The sequence below is a fragment of the Magnolia sinica genome, chromosome 8 (genome assembly GCF_029962835.1).
Source record: "Magnolia sinica isolate HGM2019 chromosome 8, MsV1, whole genome shotgun sequence".
Classification (NCBI taxonomy): Eukaryota; Viridiplantae; Streptophyta; class Magnoliopsida; order Magnoliales; family Magnoliaceae; genus Magnolia; species Magnolia sinica.
In genome coordinates, this window is record NC_080580.1 from 59,455,121 (window position 1) to 59,475,962 (window position 20,842).

At 38.7% G+C, this 20,842-nt stretch overlaps 1 long non-coding RNA gene across 1 annotated transcript; it reads right to left on the reverse strand.

Moving 5' to 3' along the window:
* Positions 1-17,317: 17,317 nt before the first annotated feature.
* On the reverse strand, positions 17,318-20,030 carry LOC131254003 (uncharacterized). The gene is made up of 3 exons (XR_009175423.1): positions 19,973-20,030; positions 18,868-18,978; positions 17,318-17,839 (listed from the first exon to the last, which is right to left on the reverse strand). It is a non-coding gene; the product is annotated as an uncharacterized LOC131254003 (long non-coding RNA).
* Positions 20,031-20,842: the final 812 nt, after the last annotated feature.

Below are 20,842 nucleotides of genomic sequence, written 5' to 3' on the forward strand. Positions count from 1 at the left end.
TTCAGAACGATCTACGAGAACCCGCTTGAATACTGCATATATGAGAATGTCTCCTCATCATCCTTAAAGTTCGGCTCCACCTCGCAGGCTACGCCATAATCTGAACCTACAATAGAGTCTGGTTGATGTTTAAACACCGTCCCAGAACGTGGGAGTGAGTGATCAACTCAGTGGAACAATAAAGCAAAGGTTAACATGTTATCAATTCAATCAGGCAGTAATGATAAAGCAGAACAAACAAACATGTCCTAATTACTCTTGTTAGTGTAAGGATTTATGTAGGATGATGCATGCCCTCGCCTTACTCCCTCGGCATCTTCATCTCACGTTACGAATGACATCCTCCCGCAGTGCCAACGACTTCCACGCATATGCAGATGCGGTGCATGAACATGATTACCAAGTTATTATTAGTCCTTTTCATACAGTAAGATTGGGAAGCTAAAGTACCTTCCTCATATCAATTTTCACACAGTGATCCATTCTAGTGTCGTCAGTCCTGGGCAATCTCATACGATCTTATGGTTTTAGGTCACTACAAAGGGCTCGTCACCAATCAATGCACGCCTATCATACCTTCATTACTACTCTAAGGCTCGTCGCCCTAATGCAGTATCCAGGTATGCTTGAGGTCACTACAAAGGGCTCGTCACCAATCAATGTACGCCGACTGCACGAATATAGTGCCCCATACCACCATAATCGGCTGACGAGTTTCGTTGCTCACTGGTCCCTACGGGGAGGATCGTCACCCCATCGTAGGCCGACAGCTCGACCACGGTGTCCCATACCACTATGTCCGACTCATGAGTCTTAGTGAATTAAGGTACAACGGTTAACGGGATTTCATCAGTAAGTTTGGTACCCTAGATTCAACAATAACGTCCATACATGGTGAACATACATCGGACAATCGGGTTACTTGGTAAAATCGATTAGCACGAGCGCACATTGGGTTGAACAACATAGAGTGCGCAAACACTCCGTGTGGCCAAACCACTGCCGACAACTCTATTATGACTCGGGTTCGCCAAATCACGTCCTTCGTGGCGAAAGCAACCTCAACCACGAACTCAAGGCCGATTACCGATTTCCTGGACTATTTCATAGTCCCAAACATATTTCGCTGCAACAGATATTCATATCAACAATTTAGAATAGTAATGGAACAACGATTCAAATCATGTAGTATGTGAGCATTTGAAGAATATCAACTTAACATGGATTTACACATACGTAATACTTGAAGTTAAACAACAAAGAATGTGACTTGCATGTAGGAAATCATACACACCAATAGGAGAGTTGAGAATCGCTTCTCAACGCCCGCAAATAGGATGATATGTTACACTTTAGACTATTCAGACATTTCTACAAATACTTAGAATACATAGTTCAACATACATGACGTATGTTGGAATACACGCATTTGGACAATTCTTTTTGCCAAGGAGTTGACACACATACAACAATTAGCACAAATACACGACAAATAATCATGACAAGCACATGTTCATATTTTATACGTATACGATACTTCCTATATATACACAGAATACACAAATCTCAATATAACACATACATATCAGGAACGCGAAATAAACATAGCATTTGTCATGTGAAATTGCACCCACGACAAGAATAAACCGTTATCTGATATTGAAAGCCTTGAAAATCATAACCTATACGAATATAGTCCACACCTTAAACTAGAAAAAATACACCGAACTGATTCAGATGATATGTCTTCGTCAACAGCGACTAGATAACTTAAAGCAAGAATAGAAATGAGCTACATCAACACATAGACTATTCTAAGCTCTAAACAGATTAGGGTTAGATCAACTTACCCAAGAAGGAACTTAGAATCACCGGAATAACGATTCAAAAGTGATGGTTTAAGGATGTAGAATAACAGGAAATAATCTTAAGATGATTCACCAACTTCTCTCTTACTTTCTCTCTTTTCCCCTCTCTTTCTTAGCTAGGGTTAGGAAATTCGTATGGAAAAGAGAGTGAGGGTTTTAAGGTCTTTATATAGGCCTAACAATGATGAAAATAACCCCAGGGCCAAGTTATACTTAGGTTATAACCAAATCAGGCCTCTCTCGATCCAACGAAGCACTTTCTGTGGTCCTTTCTCCACGTGCGATCGGACTTAAGCTCACTGACCATGGATCTAGATCAGGCTGAGTTTTCGTACCGATCGGATGTTCAGATCAGCCATGGCGGACCACACTCAATTCAATGGTCATCGAAACTCGATCAGGTCCACAAGCATTATGACATACCTGGGCCATCTTCCCTGATTCGAGGGTGAAATTGGGTCAAAATCCAATGGTCAGATTGCTTAAAATCGTCGCGCAAGTGACACAACTCAGATTTCATAAAATCACAGTTAATTTCTCACCGTTCTCACACTCTTCACTCCAGACTCAATCAAATCGACCCAAGACATCATTTGGACTTGATTTTTGTGGTGATGGTTAAGTCCAACATGGTGACCATAACTGTATAAGATCATCGCTATCGGACTTTCGACGCACGGTCCAGGTCCGATCCAAAGCTTCTAAAAATTCCCAAGAGCAACTGGATTTAGCGTTGAATCCCAGATTTCAGAGTAACGTAGTGATGACTATTCTACAGGTTTAGAGTCCTGCAGATCAAATTTAAAGTGATTGATGGTAATTTCACAAGCAATCAAGTTTAACGCTAATAAACCCACAAATCACTTCTAAGGAAAATAAAAGGTAGTACTCGGGTCTTGACACAAAATATTTCGGGTCATTACAGCAGCTACCTTAGCGAGATCGACAGCTATCCCTTCCTCGGACACCACATGTCTTAGGAACATGACTTCCTCTTTCCAGAAATCACACTTCTTGAACTGTGCAAAAAGCTAATTCTTCCTGAGAGTATCTAAAACCGCTCTTAAGTGCTCCTCGTGCTCTTCCCGACTCATAGAGTATATCAAAATGTCATTGATAAAGACAATGACGAATCGGAACAAAAATGGCCGAAACACCCTTTTCATCAGATCCATGAACATGACCGGTGCGTTCGTAAGACCAAACGATATCACAAAGAACTCATAATGACCGAAGCTAGTCCTCGAAGTTGACGATCAAGGTCGCCCCTTTAGGCACGCAATCGATGATACCCTGACTGCAGATCAACCTTCGAAAAGTACCGTGCTCCCTTCAACTGATCAAATAGATCATCGATCCTGGGCAAAGGATATTATTCTTCATAGTCACCTGATTTAGCCTGTGATAATCAATACATAATCGCAAGGAACCATCCTTCTTCTTGACAAACAGAACAGGTGCTCCCCAAGGGGGCACACTGGGTCAAATAAAACCTAACTTCAATAAGCCATCTATCTGCTTCCTCAATTCCTCCATTTCACTCGGGGGCATGCGATAGGTGGGCAAAGAAATGGGTGCCGCACCAGGCATGAGATCGATAGTAAAATCAATCTCGCGCTGAGGGGGTAATCCAGGAATCGACTCAAACACATCGTCAAAATCCCGGACTATAGGCGTGCTTTCAAGCGCCGAACCAACAATACTCTCCAACAGAGTAGTATAATGACCAAAACGAAAAGGGTAACTGACCTGAATAGGGAAAGTAAATATCTCGCCCTCAGGTCCATGGACTGTCACCAACTTAGCCTCACAATCAATCTCTGCTCGTATCCTCATGAGCCAATCCATACCCAAAATGACATCGTAATGATATAGAGGTGTGATAAAAAGGTCAACATGAATCGATCTGCTCCCTAGATCAATCAAACAACCCATACACATCTATATCACAACTTAAGGAAAATCAACATGCATTTCATTTAACAAAATTGTCGCAATACAAGAGTGCAACATTACATGAATCGCGACAGAGAAAGCACGTGAGCTAAAACATCTAAAGCTTCAAACAACAAACAACTTCTAAACTACTACGCCGAGAACGGCTACACACAAAAATAAACAACAAAACAGAGCAAAGGACGACTACATTTGCAACTACTCATCAGAATCAGGAGATGGAAGAGGGGCACCCTTATCCTGTAGACAACATAGGATAGACTTCAGAGTTCGAGACATCTTCTTGAACTTATACTTCACGAGGCCTCGAAGATCCATAATATCCTGGCATAGAACAACCTGACCCTCCTCAAGCCGAGCTATACGAGCATCCCTGACGGCCTGATCTGCGCCCTCCTCCGGTGCCGCAGGAGGAGAACTCTCACTCGTGTCCTGGGCCTCCACTTCTTCCTCATCCTGCTCTTCTTCTTCTTCCTCTATCTTAGCTCCACCTTCGCCATAACTCTCTTCCTCATCGCTCTCAGTCTCATCCTCACTTTCTTCAAGTGAGGCTTATCATCAACGAGGCCCAATGTCCATCTGATTAAGGGTCATCTCATTAATGTAAAGAACAGGTACCGGCTTTTTCACCCCAAGCCTCTAGCCAAACTCATGTGCAAGCTTACAAATGAGTCAGCCAAATGGGAGCGATTCGGTCCTCCTATTCGAACGAGCGGTAAGGACAATCTGATGTAAGATGTACGTTGGCACACAAAGCTTCTCTCCTTGCCCCACCTGATACATGAAATTTACCATCAGGCGCGTACACTCACTGCGGTTGCTCCACCTTGGATAAACATTGAATGTGCACATGTGGTGAAGCAAGCGAAAGTCGTCCATCATGTTGGTAGCTAAAAGACTTCTGTTAGGCTGCCATTCGACCAGACGACCACACAGGAACCACGTGCCGAGATCCCTCTCGCGCGCACTACTCAAATTCTTCTCACTCGCATGAACCTCGCCAAGCGGCACGTTCAGGAGTCGGGATATCAAAGCGATGTTGATCGTGGCCTCCCGACCTCTTCCACAAGGGATCTTGAACTGCAAAGGCTCTAGTGAAGGTTCCCGAATGTGGGCATAGAAAGGTCGGACAGTACCCACATTGGCACGGTATTCGCCCTCAAACAGGGGACACCAACCGGCCCCTTCCAGGCGTTCCAATAAGAGAAATTCGCCAAATAGCCACAGATCTACATGAGCTTCAAAAAGGACCCTACGGCCTTCATAAACTCCATGAGATAGCTCCACCAACAAGGTTCTTCCAACGGGAGCTTGAGGATCGAGGTCTCACTTTGTCTGAAACTCTCGAGTGGCGGTCGTGCTTGAGGTGGCACCTCTCGGCCTCCGTGCACGGGTTGGGCAGCTAGGCCGGGCTTCATCAATGGGAGCTCTCTTCTTCCCCATGAAAGAGAGAATGGAGAAAATAAAAAATATGGCCGTAACAAGCTCAAAGAGGGCTATGGAAAATGAGAGAAAAGAGAGAAATGGGAAGAATGGTGAGGCTTCCACAAATTTGAGACCCAAAGGAAGGATTTGAGTGCTCAAATGAAGTGGAAAAGAGGGAAAACAGCAATGGAGGTGGGTTTTGAGATGGGTAGGAGGGGGATGCGTGAAAATGAAAGAAGGAAGGGTTTGGAGAGAGGTTTTTGTGGAGTTTTGAGAGGGATTTCAAGAAAAGGAAAGCTTAAAGGGTGAGTTTATGAAGAAATGAGGGTTTAGAAAGGGTTAAAATAGTATAATCCTTGATAAGTGGGACACACTAGACCTCATATGCGTCGGCCCGAGCCGGCCCGCTGGGCGGCGAGGGCTCGCCAAACCTGCGAGGTCATCGCTGGTCTCTGGACAGTCCGACGATCACTTGCCATTTGGGCGGGGTCCTCCTAGCCCCTAGGCGGAAAAATGATGTGGGTCCCCCCTGGGTCCCCCTGGAAGTGCCCCGATTGGGCCCTTAGTCCGATTCGACGCATATCGGGCCACTATGAATAGAATCTGATACAAATGCAGGTTTAAAGACATTTTAATGGCTGGGATGAGATGATACACCATCTAAACTCGTCAATGGACGGTCTAGAAGAGATTTGGGGTCGCTGTGTGTGATCAGGAGTGTGCACAAACTCGATCTCATTGATCATTTTCAGTAAACTTTCGCCGATAGAAGCAATGGGAAAACTACACAGATTCTAGATTAATCTCACACCCTCCTACACTAAGGTGGCTACAGTGTGCAGTGTGTGACCATAACCCAGGTCCAGTTTAATCGAAATCATGCTCTAATACTAACTTATAATGCCCTGAAATTCGGGGGTCGAGCATAACTCAGCTCCCGAGTTCCAAAACATCACTTATGCAACATATGTAATGATGGATGTATGTTGTCTGTATGAGAGCATAAAACATGGAATAAGTTAAGCCAAACTGCAAACATAATCCAAGGATAAGTGGAAATCGCAAGCGGAAGACTTAAAGAAATATATGTGTACATATGCAAGTCCCTGGGATATGTATGCTCTGCCAGGTGATAATTACAAGTGTTGTTACCAAAATATAAGTATCAAAATGACATTATCCATTACAAAAGAAAACCCAGAATCCCCGTCGATCAGGACATGAATCACATGAACCCGCCTGAGAACTGCATAACAGAAAACGCGTCCTCATCATCCTCGTACTCTTGCTCTACCTTAGGGGTCGCGTCATCATCTGCATCTAAGACAGAGTCTGGTTGGTGTGGAAACACCGTCCCAGAATGTGGGAGTGAGTGATTAACTCAGTGGAACTATATAGTAAAAGTTAACATGATATCAAATCATTCAAGTAGTAATGATAAGGCAATACAATTAAACATGTCCTAAGTACTCTTATTAATGCAAGGATATATGAAGAATTGATGCATGCCCTCGCCCGCACTCCCTCAGCGTCTTCAGCTTATAGTATGGATGACAACCTCCCGTAGTGCCAACAACTCCTACGCACATGCAATGCGGTGCATGAACATGATTACCAAGTTGTTATTAGTCCTTTTCATACAGCAGGATTGGGAAGCTAAGGTACCCTCCTCATATCAATTTCCACATAGTGATCCATTCTAGGGTCATCAGTCCTAGGCAGTCTCATACGATCATATAGTTCTAGGTCGCTGCAAAGGGCTCCTCACCAATCAATGCACGCCTATCATACCTTAGTTACTACCTTAGTTACTACTCTAATGCAGTATCAAGGTATGCTCGAGGTCACTACAAAGGGCTCGTCACCAATCAATGTAGGCTGACAGCGCGAATATAGTGTCCCATACCACCATAATCAGCTCACGAGTCTGGTGTGCTCACTAGTCACTATGAGGAGGCTCATCACCCCAGCGTAGGCCGACAGCTCGACCACGGTGTCCCATACCACCATGCCCGGCTCATGAGTCTTAGCGGATCAAGGTACAATGGTTAACGGGATTGCATTGGTAAGTTTAGTACCCTAGATTCAAACAATAGCGCCCATACATGGTGAACATACATCGGGACAATCGGGTTACTTGACGAACTTGACTAGCACGAGCGCACGTTGAGTTGAACGACATGAAGTGCGTAAACACTCCGTGTGGCCAAACCACTGCCGATAACCCTAATACGACTCGGGTTCGTCAAACACGTCCTACGTGGTGAAAACAACCTCGGCCACGAACTCAAGGGTTGTTACCGATTTCCTGGACTATTCTATAGTCCCAAACACATTCAATTATAATAGATATTCATATTAACAGTTTAGAATCAAATCATACAATATGTGAGCATTTGAAGAATATCAACTTAACATGAATATACATATAAGACATGCTTGAATTTAACCAACAAGGAATGTAAATTGCATGTAGGAAATCATACACACCAATAGGAGAGTTGAGAATCTCTTCTCAACGCCCGAATATAGGATAATATATTACACATTAGACCATTCAGACATTTTTACAAACACTTAGACTACATATTCCAACATACATGACGTATGTTGGTGATAACACACATTTGGACAATTCCTTTTACCAAGGAGTTGACACACATACAACTAGTATAAGTACACGACAATTAATCATGGCAAATACATGTTCATATTTCATACGTATACGATACTTTCTACATACACAAGGAATACACAAATCTCAATATAACTCAAATATATTAGGAACGCAATATAAACATCGCATTTGGCATGTGAAATTACACCCACAACAATACTAAACCATTATCTGACATTAAAAGCCTTGAAAATCATAACCTATACGAATATAGTCCGCACCTTAAACCAGAAAAAAATGCATCGATTTGATTCAGACGATAAGTCTTCGTCAACGGCGATTAGATAACCTAAGGCATGAATCGAAATAAGCTACATTAACACATAGACTATTCTAAGCTCTAAAACAAACTAGGGTTTGATTAACTTACCTAAGAAGGAACTTAGAATCGCTGGAATAACGATTCAGAAGTGACGGTTTAGGGATGTAGAGTAACAAGAAAGAATCTCAAGATGATTCACCAACTTCTCTCTCACTTTCTCTCTCTTTCTTCTCTCTCTCTTAGCTAGGGTTTAGGAAATTCGTATGGAATAGAGAGTGAGGGTTTTAAGGTCTTTATATAGGCCTAACATTGATGAAAATAGCCCCAGGGCCAAGGTATACTTAGGTTATAACCAAAACAGGTCTCTCTCGATCCAACGGAGCGTTTTCGGTGGTCCTTTTTCCACGTGCGGTCGGACTTAAGCTCACTGACCATGGATCTAGGTCAGACTGAGTTTTTGTACCGATCGGATTTACAGATCAGCCGTGGCGGACCAATCTCAATTCAACGGTCACCGAAACTCGATCAGGTCCACAAGCACTATGACATGCCTGGGCCATCTTCCCTAATCCGAGGGTGAAATTAGGTTAAAATCCAACGGTCAGGTTGCTTAAAATTGTCGTGCAAGCGAAACGACTCAGATTTCATAAAATCATATTTAATTTCTCAGCTTTCTCACTTTTCACTCCGGACTCAATCAAATCGACCCAGGACATCATCTGGACTTGATTTCTGAGGTGATGGTCAAGCCCAACAAGGTGACCATAACTGTTTAAGATCATCGCTGTCGGACTTTCGACGCGTGGTCCAGGTCCGATCCAAAGTTTCCAAATACTCCCGAGAGCAACTGGATATAGCGTTGAATCCCAGATTTTAGGGTAACATAGCGCTAAAAATGTTACAGGTTTTGAGTCCTGCAAATCAAATTTAAAGTGATTGATGCTAATTTCACAAGCAATCGAGTTTAGCGCTAATTAACCCACAAATAACTTCTAAGAAATTTGAGGTAGTGCTCGGGTCTTTGCACAAAATTTTTCGGGTCATTACATATCCAGAATGACACATACGAGAACTCGAGAATTTACAAGGATAGGATAAAGGTGTTTCATCACCAACACATTCTTCAGAAATCATTCACACTAGGTCAAAAGTCCTTTTGTACAATTCACGGTTACGTCTTTTTCTGGGTAAACACCGATCCCGTTGGACTGACCTTTTTACTATTACTAATGTCCATCCTCATGGGGCTGTCAGGATTCAGAATCTAAACAATGACAATGCTTTCGAAGTGAATGGACATCATTTAAAGGCATTTGTTGAAAAATTTGATTCAGAGGACATGTCCATACCTTTTATTGATCTTGTTTACTAGGATTAACCTCCTGGTCTGATGGAGGTATAGTTAGGTTTATTGCTTTCATAGAATTTAAGATTAGGATAGTTTGCTTTTCGCTGGTTAGGATAGTTTACTTTCTGTTGGTTTAATTCTTGTGTTAACCCATCTTCACACTATATCATTGGAAAAGCCTCAAATTTCCTTCTTCCAGGTACTATCTCTCCATCACTATTCCCGTTCTTTTCATTGCCTTATATGCATTTCATGCTCACTTCTTTTACATTAAGGACAATGCAAATTTTAGGTTGGGGATGGGGGACTAGGTAAACTAATCAGTGTTTTCTCAGTTTTGAGCAAAAAGAAAAAAGAAAATTTTCAATGTTTCAAGTTGGAACTTGTTTAGAAGCGATAGTTTGTGTAATTAAGAATGTTTGAGTGGGATAATAAGATGAATCTTGAATTGCACTACCAAAAAAAGGGGCAAAGGCTATGGATTAAATTCATAGCCATAGACCTATGGCTACGGATTTAGTCCGTAGCTAGTCCGTAACACGACCGCCGTCATAGGTGCCACAACGAGAGGTCTGGAACCTATGGCTACGGATTTAATCCATAGCTATAGGTTTAATAGCTACAGATAAAATCCGTAGCAATTATATCTGTAGTAAAAACTTAAACAGCTACAGATATTATTTGTAGCTGAAAGTCCGTAGTAATAGGCCAAAATTTAAAAGGCTACACCTGTCTGATTAGTGGCTACGGATTTAATCCGTAGCTATATGTTAAATAGCTACAGATATAATTCATAGCAATTATATCTTTAGCAAAAACTTCAAACAGCTACGGATATTATTTGTAGCTGAAAGTCCGTAGCAATATGCCAAAATTAAAAGGGCTACACCTGTCTGACTAGTGGCTACAGTCAATATCCGTAGCTATTTTGTACATTGAAAAATTAAATCATTTGTTCATTCAATTACCACCTGTTCATTCAATTACTACCTGTACAATCATTCATTCATTCAATTACAATCCTTCATTCATTCAATTATAATTACAATCCTTCATTCAATTAATTACAATTACAATTAATTACAGTTACAATTACAATAATGCTGAAAATACAAATCTTTGGCTTTATTAGAGAAATGTGCTCGACTTCACCCTGAAATTTCAATAGCTTCGTATATTCCATCATCCTACAAATAGTCATATCATTCATAAATTAGAATGCCCATTGGAGAAAAGAAAGACAGTGAAAGAAGTGCATCACGTATAACCACTTTTTTTTCTTAATGAATTAAAAAAAGAAAACTCAAAGAGGAATGAAATTGACATAAAAGAAATGGTCTCACCATATGATTATAGGTTTAGGTTTGGTTTAGGTTTAGGTTATAGGTTTAGGTTAAGGTTAGGCTATAGGTTATAATTAAGTTTAGGTTATAGGTTAAGGTTTAGGTTATAGGTTTTGGTTTAGGTTTAGGTTAGGAAATCGGGTTCGGGTTCGGGATCGGGTTTAAGTTTGGGTTTTCAAGTTTAGGTTTAGGTTAGGGAGTTGAGATTAGGATTAAGTGTAGGTTTGGGTTTAAGGATTTGAGAATACATTTAGGTTTTAAGTTTAGGTTTAAGTTAAAGGTTTTAGGAAAGGTTATAAGTTTAGGTTAGGTTTAGGTTATAGGTTATAGCTTTAGGGAATTGAGAATGGGCTATGGTTTAGGGAAAGGTTAGGTTTAGGTAATAGGTTTTGGGATTTGGGAATAGTTTTAGGTTATAAGTATAGGTTTAGGTTAGGTTATAGGTTAAGGTTTAGGGATTTGAGTTTAGGCTATAGGTTTAGGTTTAGGTCTAGGTTTAGGTTTAGGGAATTGAGTTTAGGTTATAGGTTTAGGTAATAGGTTTTGGGATTTGGGAATAGTTTTAGGTTATAAGTATAGGTTTAGGTTAGGTTATAGGTTAAGGTTTAGGGATTTGAGTTTAGGTTATAGGATTAGGTTTAGGTTTAGGTTTAGGGATTTGAGTTTAGGTTATAGGTTTAGGTTTAGGTTTTATGTTTAGGTTTAGGTTTATGTTTGGGTTTTGGGATTTGAGAATGGGTTCGGGTTTAGGTTATAGGTTTTGGTTTAGGTTTAGGTTATAGGTTTTAGGATTTGAGAATGGGTTCGGGTTTAGGTTATAAGTTTTGGTTTTGGTTTAGGTCTAGGTTATAGGTTTTTGGATTTGAGAATGGGTTATGGTTTAGGTTTAAGAAATCGGGTTTAGGTTCGGGATTGAGTTTAAGTTTGGGTTTTCAAGTTTAGGTTTAGGTTTAGGTTAGGGAGTTGAGATTAGGATTAGGTGTAGGTTTAAGTTTAGGGAATTGAGTTTAGGTTTAGGGAGAGGTTAGGTTTATGTAATAGGTTTTGGGATTTGGGAATAGTTTTAGGTTATAAGTATAGGTTTAGGTTAGGTTATAGGTTAAGGTTTAGGGATTTGAGTTTAGGTTATAGGATTAGGTTACGGTCTAGGTTTAGGTTATAGGTTTTGGGATTTGAGAATGGGTTCGGGTTTAGGTTATAGGTTTTGGTTTTGGTTTTGGTTTTGGTTATAGGTTTTGGTTTAGGTTATAGGTTTTTGAATTTGAGAATGGGTTCGAGTTTAGGTTATAGGTTATGGTTTTGGTTTAGGTTATAGGTTTTGATTTAGGTTATAAGTTATAGGTTTATGTTAAGGTTTAGGTTTAGGTTAAAGGTTTTGGGATTTGAGAATGAGTTCACGTTTAGGTTATAGGTTTTGGTTTTGGTTTTGGTTTAGGTTATAGGTTTTGGTTTAGGTTATAGGTTTTGGGATTTGAGAATGGGTTCGGGCTTATAGGTTTTGGTTTAGGTTATATGTTTATGTTTAGGCTATAGGTTTTCGTTTTGGTTTAGGTTTAGGTTATAGGTTTTGGTTTAGGTTATAGGTTATATGTTTTGATTTAGGTTATAGGTTATAGGTTTAGGTTTTAGGTTTTAGGTTTTGGTTTTGATTTAGGTTATAGGTTATAGGTTTAGGTTAAGGTTTTAGGGAAAGGTAATAGGTTTTGATTTAGATTATAGGTTATAGGTTTAGGTTTAGGTTTAGGTTTTGATTTATATTATAGGTTATAGGTTTAGGTTTAGGTTTAGGTTATAAGTTTTGGGATTTGAGAATGGGTTCGGGCTTAAGTTATAGGTTTTGGTTTTGGTTTAGGTTATAGGTTTTGGGATTTGAGAATGGGTTCTGGTTTAGGTTATAAGTTTTGGTTTTGGTTTTGGTTTACGTTATATGTTTTTGGATTTGAGGATGGGTTATGGTTTAGGTTTAGGAAATCGGATTCAGGTTCGGGATTGGGTTTAAATTTGGGTTTTCAAGTTTAGGTTTAGGTTTAGGTTAGGGAGTTGAGATTAGGATTAGGTGTAGGTTATGCTTTAGGGAATTGAGTTTAGGTTATAGGTTTAGGGAAAGGTTAGATTTAGGTAATAGGTTTTGGGATTTGGGAATAATTTTAGGTTATAAGTATAGGTTTAAGTTAGGTTATAGGTTAAGGTTTAGGGATTTGAGTTTAGGTTATAGGATTAGGTTACGGTTTAGGTTTAGGTTATAGGTTTTGGGATTTGAGAATGGGTTCAGGTTTAGGTTATAGGTTTTGGTTTTGATTTTGATTTTGGTTATAGGTTTTGGTTTAGGTTATACGTTTTTGAATTTGAGAATGGGTTCGAGTTTAGGTTATAGGTTATGGTTTTGGTTTAGGTTATAGGTTTTGATTTAGGTTATAGGTTATAGGTTTATGTTAAGGTTTAGATTTAGGTTAAAGGTTTTGGGATTTGAGAATGAGTTCACGTTTAGGTTATAGGTTTTGGTTTTGGTTTAGGTTATAGGTTTTGAGATTTGAGAATGGGTTCGGGCTTAGGTTATAGGTTTTGGTTTTGGTTTAGGTTATAGGTTTTGGGATTTGAGAATGGGTTCGAGTTTAGGTTATAAGTTTTGGTTTTGGTTTAGGTTTACGTTATATGTTTTTGGATTTGAGGATGGGTTATGGTTTAGGTTTAGGAAATCGGGTTCAGGTTCGGGATTGGGTTTAAGTTTGGGTTTTCAAGTTTAGGTTTAGGTTTAGGTTAGGGAGTTGAGATTAGGATTAGGTGTAGGTTTTGCTTTAGGGAATTGAGTTTAGGTTATAGGTTTAGGGAAAGGTTAGGTTTAGGTAATAGGTTTTGGGATTTGGGAATAGTTTTAGGTTATAAGTATAGGTTTAAGTTAGGTTATAGGTTAAGGTTTAGGGATTTGAGTTTAGGCTATAGGTTTAGGTTTAGGTCTAGGTTGAGGTTTAGGGAATTGAGTTTAGGTTATAGGTTTAGGAAAAGGTTAGGTTTAGGTTATAGGTTTTGGGATTTGAGAATAGTTTTAGGTTTGGGTTTTATGTTTAGGTTTAGGTTTAGGTTTGGGTTTTGGAATTTGAGAATGGGTTCGGGTTTAGGTTATAGGTTTTGGTTTAGGTTATATGTTTAGGTTTAGGTTATAGGTTTTGGGATTTGAGAATGGGTTCGGACTTAGGTTATAGGTTTTGGTTTTGGTTTAGGTAATAGGTTTTGGGATTTGAGAATGGGTTCGGGTTTAGGTTATAGGTTTTGCTTATAGGTTAAGGTTTAGGTTTAGGTTTAGGTTTAGGTTATAGGTTTAGGGATTTGAGAATGGGTTCGGGTTTAGGTTATATGTTTTGGTTATAGGTTATAGGTTTATGTTAAGGTTTAGGTTATAGGTTATAGGTTTAGGTTATAGGTTTTGGTTTAGGTTTAGGTTAAAAGTTTAGGTTTAGGAAATTGGGTTCAGGTTCGGGATTGGGTTTAGGTTTAGGTTTTCAAGTTTAGGTTTAGGTTTAGGTTAGGGAGTTGAGATTAGGATTAGGTGTAGGTTTAGGTTTAGGGAATTGAGTTTAGGTTATAGGTTTAGGGAGAGGTTAGGTTTAGGTAATAGGTTTTGGGATTTGGGAATAGTTTTAGGTTATAAGTATAGGTTTAGGTTAGGTTATAGGTTAAGGTTTAGGGATTTGAGTTTAGGTTATAGGATTAGGTTACGGTTTAGGTTTAGGTTATAGGTTTTGGGATTTGAGAATGGGTTCGGGTTTAGGTTATAGGTTTTGGTTTTGGTTTTGGTTTTGGTTATAGGTTTTGGTTTAGGTTATAGGTTTTTGAATTTGAGAATGGGTTCGAGTTTAGGTTATAGGTTATGGTTTTGGTTTAGGTTATAGGTTTTGATTTAGGTTATAGGTTATAGGTTTATGTTAAGGTTTAGGTTTAGGTTAAAGGTTTTGGGATTTGAGAATGAGTTCACGTTTAGGTTATAGGTTTTGGTTTTGGTTTAGGTTATAGGTTTTGATTTAGGTTATAGGTTATAGGTTTAGGTTAAGGTTTAGGTTTAGGTTATAGGTTTAGGGATTTGAGAATGGGTTCGGGTTTAGGTTATATGTTTTGGTTATAGGTTATAGGTTTATGTTAAGGTTTAGGTTATAGGTTATAGGTTTAGGTTATAGGTTTTTGGATTTGAGAATGGGTTATGGTTTAGGTTTAGGAAATTGGGTTCAGGTTCGGGATTGGGTTTAGGTTTAGGTTTTCAAGTTTAGGTTTAGGTTTAGGTTAGGGAGTTGAGATTAGGATTAGGTGTAGGTTTAGGTTTAGGGAATTGAGTTTAGGTTATAGGTTTAGGTTTAGGTTTAGGTTATAAGTTTTGGGATTTGAGAATGGGTTCGGGTTTAGGTTATAAGTTTTGGTTTAGGTTATATGTTTAGGTTTAGGTTATAGGTTTTGGGGATTTGAGAATGGGTTCGGGTTTAGGTTATAGGTTTTGGTTTTGGTTTAGGTTATAGGTTTTGGGGATTTGAGAATGGGTTCGGGTTTAGGTTATAGGTTTTGGTTTTGGTTTAGGTTATAGGTTTTGGGATTTGATAATGGGTTCAGGTTTAGGTTATAGGTTTTGGATTTGAGAATGGGTTTAGGTAATAGGTTTTGGGATTTGGGAATAGTTTTAGGTTATAAGTATTGGTTTAGGTTAGGTTATAGGTTAAGGTTTTGGTATGGTCCTTGCAAAGCAAACACAGATATAAACACGGCCATCCGACACAAATGCCAGGCCCTTCCAATGCTATCCATAAAAAATGAACAGCTTCATTATGGTCATAATAGCGGTTCCCTCTTTCCAGGGAACCCCGCTCTTCCGAATAGCTCCAACGCACATTCGGGTCAGCTCCATCAATTTCGAGCTAATACATAAACATGGGCTTGTCCAAATGGCCAGGCCACCCATATTGTTGTCCATAGGAAATGGACAGCTTCATCATGGTCATAATAGTGGTTCCCACCTTCCAGGGACCACCGCTCAACATCCGGATAGCTCCGACGCACATCCGGATCTGCTTAATCAATTTCGAGATAATATATAAACATGGGCCTGTCCGAATGGCCAGGCCACCCATATTGTTGTCCATAGGAAATGGACAACTTCATCATGGTCAAAACAGCGGTTCCCACCTTCCAGGGATCCCTGCTCAACATCCGGATAGTTCCGACACACATCCGGATCTACTTCATCAATTTCGAGATAATATATAAACATGGGCCTAGCCTGTCCAAATGGCCAGGCCACTTCATCAATGAATCATATAGTATGAAGGAAAGAAGACTCACCAATTTAGCAAGCAGGGAGAGAGTGTGAGTGCTTGGAATGTCGCCCTTTCTTTGAATAATGGATGCATATTCCACAATGCAATCTGAGAATGAGTAAGTTTTTTAATTTCTCAGACAATGCATATGGGCACAGATTTACAAATAAATAAAATAATAAATAAATTTTAAATCTGCCTTCTAAATTGTACTTACCGATAGTTGGAATTGTGGTAACAATCTCCCCCAGCTTGAGCTTGAGTTTGTTTTCTATTACAATTAGCGAAATCAATACAAACTTACAACAATAGGTACCAGTTCTTTGGTCCAGGGGTGATCCACAATAAAAGGTACCATTTACCATGAACTAAAACCATACATTATCCATACCTTAATAGGACTCACTACAAGGGTAATCTTTTAATGATGGCCCACTGCTTCTGATAATCACTACAGGGGTAAGAAAATTACAAATAGTAAGACTCATGAGATGACATATGTACAAATAGTGACAAGACTAGCTGGTAATGACAGGAGGCTAAGACATCAAATTATTTATAAAGAATAGGAAAAAACAAAGATAAAATAAACAGTTAAAAACTTTTACCATTTCAATATTGAACCGTGGCAACATTAAACAACTAAGATTGGAAAAGAATATGAACTTTCAACTAAAGGATGAATATGTACCAATTTGAAGCTCATATCCTACACCAACTTGCCAAAAGGAAAATACAAGAGGACATGCCCAACTGGAAATGGAGCACAGATCTATTATGTTTGTAATAATTCTGAGAGACTAGTTTGCATAAACAGCTTCCTAATCCCTGAAGAGATTTCAAAAGCAAAATTAGTTCTATTGGCACAAGAAGTAATTGGTTTTAAAGATAGATAAACAAATATAGTGGGTTTTCCTTTAATGAAATGACCTCCATTCATCTAATAACTATTAAGGAAAATGAATTCATTCCCAATCATACTTTGCATGGATGCTCACAATTAGTACTACCATGCATTGATATTAGAATCAAGAACCCTCATGATAAGAGGAATTATAGCGTCCAAATGCATCAGGTCATGCTCAGCATTCTCATGTGCTTAGTTCATACAAGTCAGACCAATAGAGAGGAGCCCATCAAGAATAAAACAAAACTCTGCAAGGAAGCATTTCACAATTTCAAGACTGATGCATTTGATGCATTATGTCTAAATAACACAGTCAAATGGAAGCACGAGTGGCCTATCTATTTGCGAGTGTAGCTGCGAGACTGATGCATTTGATGCATTATGCATCATACTCTTTGCAGTGTTCCATTTAACATAATATTGCATATCTCCAATAAGAAATACAACTGTAGATAAACTTTTAAGATTGATGTCCCATGCAGTCATACCAAGAAATTGTACCTTTTACACTGTGATGCAGGAATTCATTACTTGAGTGTCACAAATTCATATCATTAAAGGGCATACAAGTATTTAGGACCTAGGTACCCTGATTCATGACAACTCTCATAATAAGGATTACTTAAATGGCCAACCTAGGACAAATGTACCTCCCCTGTAGTTCATCAGAAGCAAATTGATGTGTATTAGTTGGATAGAAAACTAAGTATATGGATCTACCTGTCCTGGAACTGAATATTCTTTTCTTTTGAAATCAGCCTGCAAGGAACAATGCTGGAGAAATGAAGGGTCTCAATTCGTTTTATTGTATCATTTTAAAATATTATAAGAATAACTCCAGAGGTAAGAACATCAATAGTACAAACACACTTAAATATTTACTAGTTGTGTGCTTGCAATACTAGAACACAAATTGAACATATGAGCTGTGAGGAGAGCAAATGGTAACAAACATCTCCATACAATCTACATCAGCTGGTATCTGTACAAATGGGAGGACAAATAAAGAGGAGGTGATTGACAAAGGTCGTTCTTGTAATGAAATTAAGTGGGAGTTCTTTGTAGAACTGGGCCCATGGAGACTCCATTTATTATCACTGAACTTTGGGTTTGTTGTCAAAGAAAAACTTGTCTCATGCATTAAGGGATCAAATGAGATATACAACAATCTTACATGAGATGGAGCGGTCTTTCTTCACTTTCCCAGTGTTCTTTTTCTTTAATAAAATCGTCTAGAAAAGTTGAGTACTTCAACCATTCTAACGGGCAAACATTGCTTAATTGAGAAAGAAGTTTATATTTCAACCATTTCACAACATACAACATACTGCCACCAGCTGCCATCCATGCTATAAATCAAAGGTTAACTAAGCATTCCACAAGCAATATTTGTGCTGATCAATCTGTCCAAAGGCAACAAAACAGCAATACAGCAACATTACAATTTTTTTTTCTTCTTTCCTTTTACATTTCAGCATGACCAACAAGCTACTGTTAATATGTGGATAAAATTGAGCTTTGTAAACCACACCTTGGACTCCAGTAAAGAAATCTCAGAACGAAGTTGATCACCCTCCCACTCCAAAGACTAAATTCTCCTCGCTTCATTATTCAGCTTTTCATTAAACAACTTTAGTTCATCATGTTGGCTAGTAATGACTTGCCTTTGTTCATGTAAATTACACTCCAGTTCTCTTACAATGCATTGCCTTTCAGAAAGGGATGACTCTAGCTATCAATATAGACTGCATAATGTTGTCAAATAAATGCCAAGGAGAGTTGTGTACCTTGACAAGGGAATCATGTGCCTTTCCACCCTCTGCTTCCCCACTCTTCTGCTTCTTCCATGCAATAACATCCTTTCTTAGTCTCTCTCTTTCTTCACTGGCCGAAGAAAGCTGTGGTTCCACAGAGGAAAAATAAAAAGAAAAAGAAAGTTGTGATTCCACAAGGAAAACTAACTAAACAAATGAACAGAGACAACAGAGAAAGAAGGTGCTCTGTAATTTAAAGGACAAAAAAAAAAAAAAAAAAAAGAAGGAAACATGTACTCATAACATAGAACATAATCCTATAATTATAAACTTTTTTCTACAAAAAGGAATGGCAACATAGAATCCTTACTAGACATAGGGGTATCATGCATCTGAACACCTAACAGACCATCATCTTAAAGTAAATACCAAAGAAATCCTTGTTGATAGCATAGACAAATTAGAAAAGATACTGTAAAGAACAAGAGTTAGCAAAATCATATAAACACTTCCTGAAACTCTAAAAGTGCAGAACTTTCTCAAAATCCCGGTAATAATTTAAAAATGCAATTCTGACGGATTCTTGAATTTCTTGGACATGCAAAAATATATCATCTGACTTTGTGGCTTCATTTCTTAGATTCTGAATCGTCTTAGAAACAGTAACAAACTTTTTTTTTAATCAACTGAATGTAACCAGAATGAAATAAAGAGTCTAATGTTTTTGCATTTGGTACGTCTCCAACATCAGATATGCCAAAGTTCATCAGAAGCTGAAAAAATAGAATAAAATGGAGACATGCAAGTAAAACGGCTCAAAACTTGGCTAAGGCCCTAGCGAATTCATCAGATTTTGATGGGCCAAATAGAGCAGGATCAACAAGCTGGATGTGAATGGTAACTTTTGGTCCAACGAGATGGATGTGAGCATCTCTCATTAAATAAATCAACCAAAGTTCCTTGGAGTAAATCTACCCATCCTTTCTAATTTTTAGTTATAGACCTATACATTTGTGTACACAATACTAGATGCTTGTGGGACCCACAAACCAAGATAACCATCAACAATCAAGAGAGTGAAATAGCGGACCCCACAAACTAAAATAACCATCATCATCATTAAAGTAATAGTAATTACCTCCCATCTCCAAGGATGGAACTCAAGGACACTTCCATGAAGAGATACGTCTAGATGTAAAGCACTGAAAACTTGGAGGACCTTCCATCCACATGGAATTGAATAATCTGGACCACAGAAATTGAGTTTCTTAATACAGATTGTGGGATCATTATAATAAATGTGCTCTTACATGCATGATTCTATAAACATATATACAAAAAAAGGTCCACCATAGGTGGATGGTGTACCTTTAAATCTAACATCCTTGAGGGCCTTTCGGTGCACAAACTTGACTATGTTCCCACATATGAGAGCTTCATTAATGACCTTCAATTAAAAATAAAAAATAAAAAATAAAAAAAATAAAAAATAAAAAAAATAAAAAAAAATCCATACACATCATTGGAAACATGCTAGAAAGTGAGAGAAAAAATAATAAAAAGAACATTGAGGACAGATAGAAAAAGCAATAAACAAAGGTGCTAATCTTGCATGTGTGTTTTGCACCATTCATTAAAAGTAGGCAAGTAGGCTGATCCACTATAAAGCTTTTCAGCTTGAGTTTGACCTACAATTCTACATGTGGGCCCATTTTGAATTGTTAATGACGTCCAATCTAATTAACAACCTTTGGGCCTCTTCATGTTCTCCTTGGCACTCAAAAGAAACTCACTTGATCCAATTGATGGTATTATAGGGTGATCCAATTGAAAATACTGTCCAGAAAGAAAGCATTCATTGGAAGCAAAACAATCAATAGCTGCCACACAAGATAAGGTGAAAATACTTCATTAAAACAACATGACTGAAGGTCTAAAAAATGAAAGCAATTTCATCTACTTTGGGAGAGAATAAATTAATAAAACAAATGATGCCACATAGTCATAC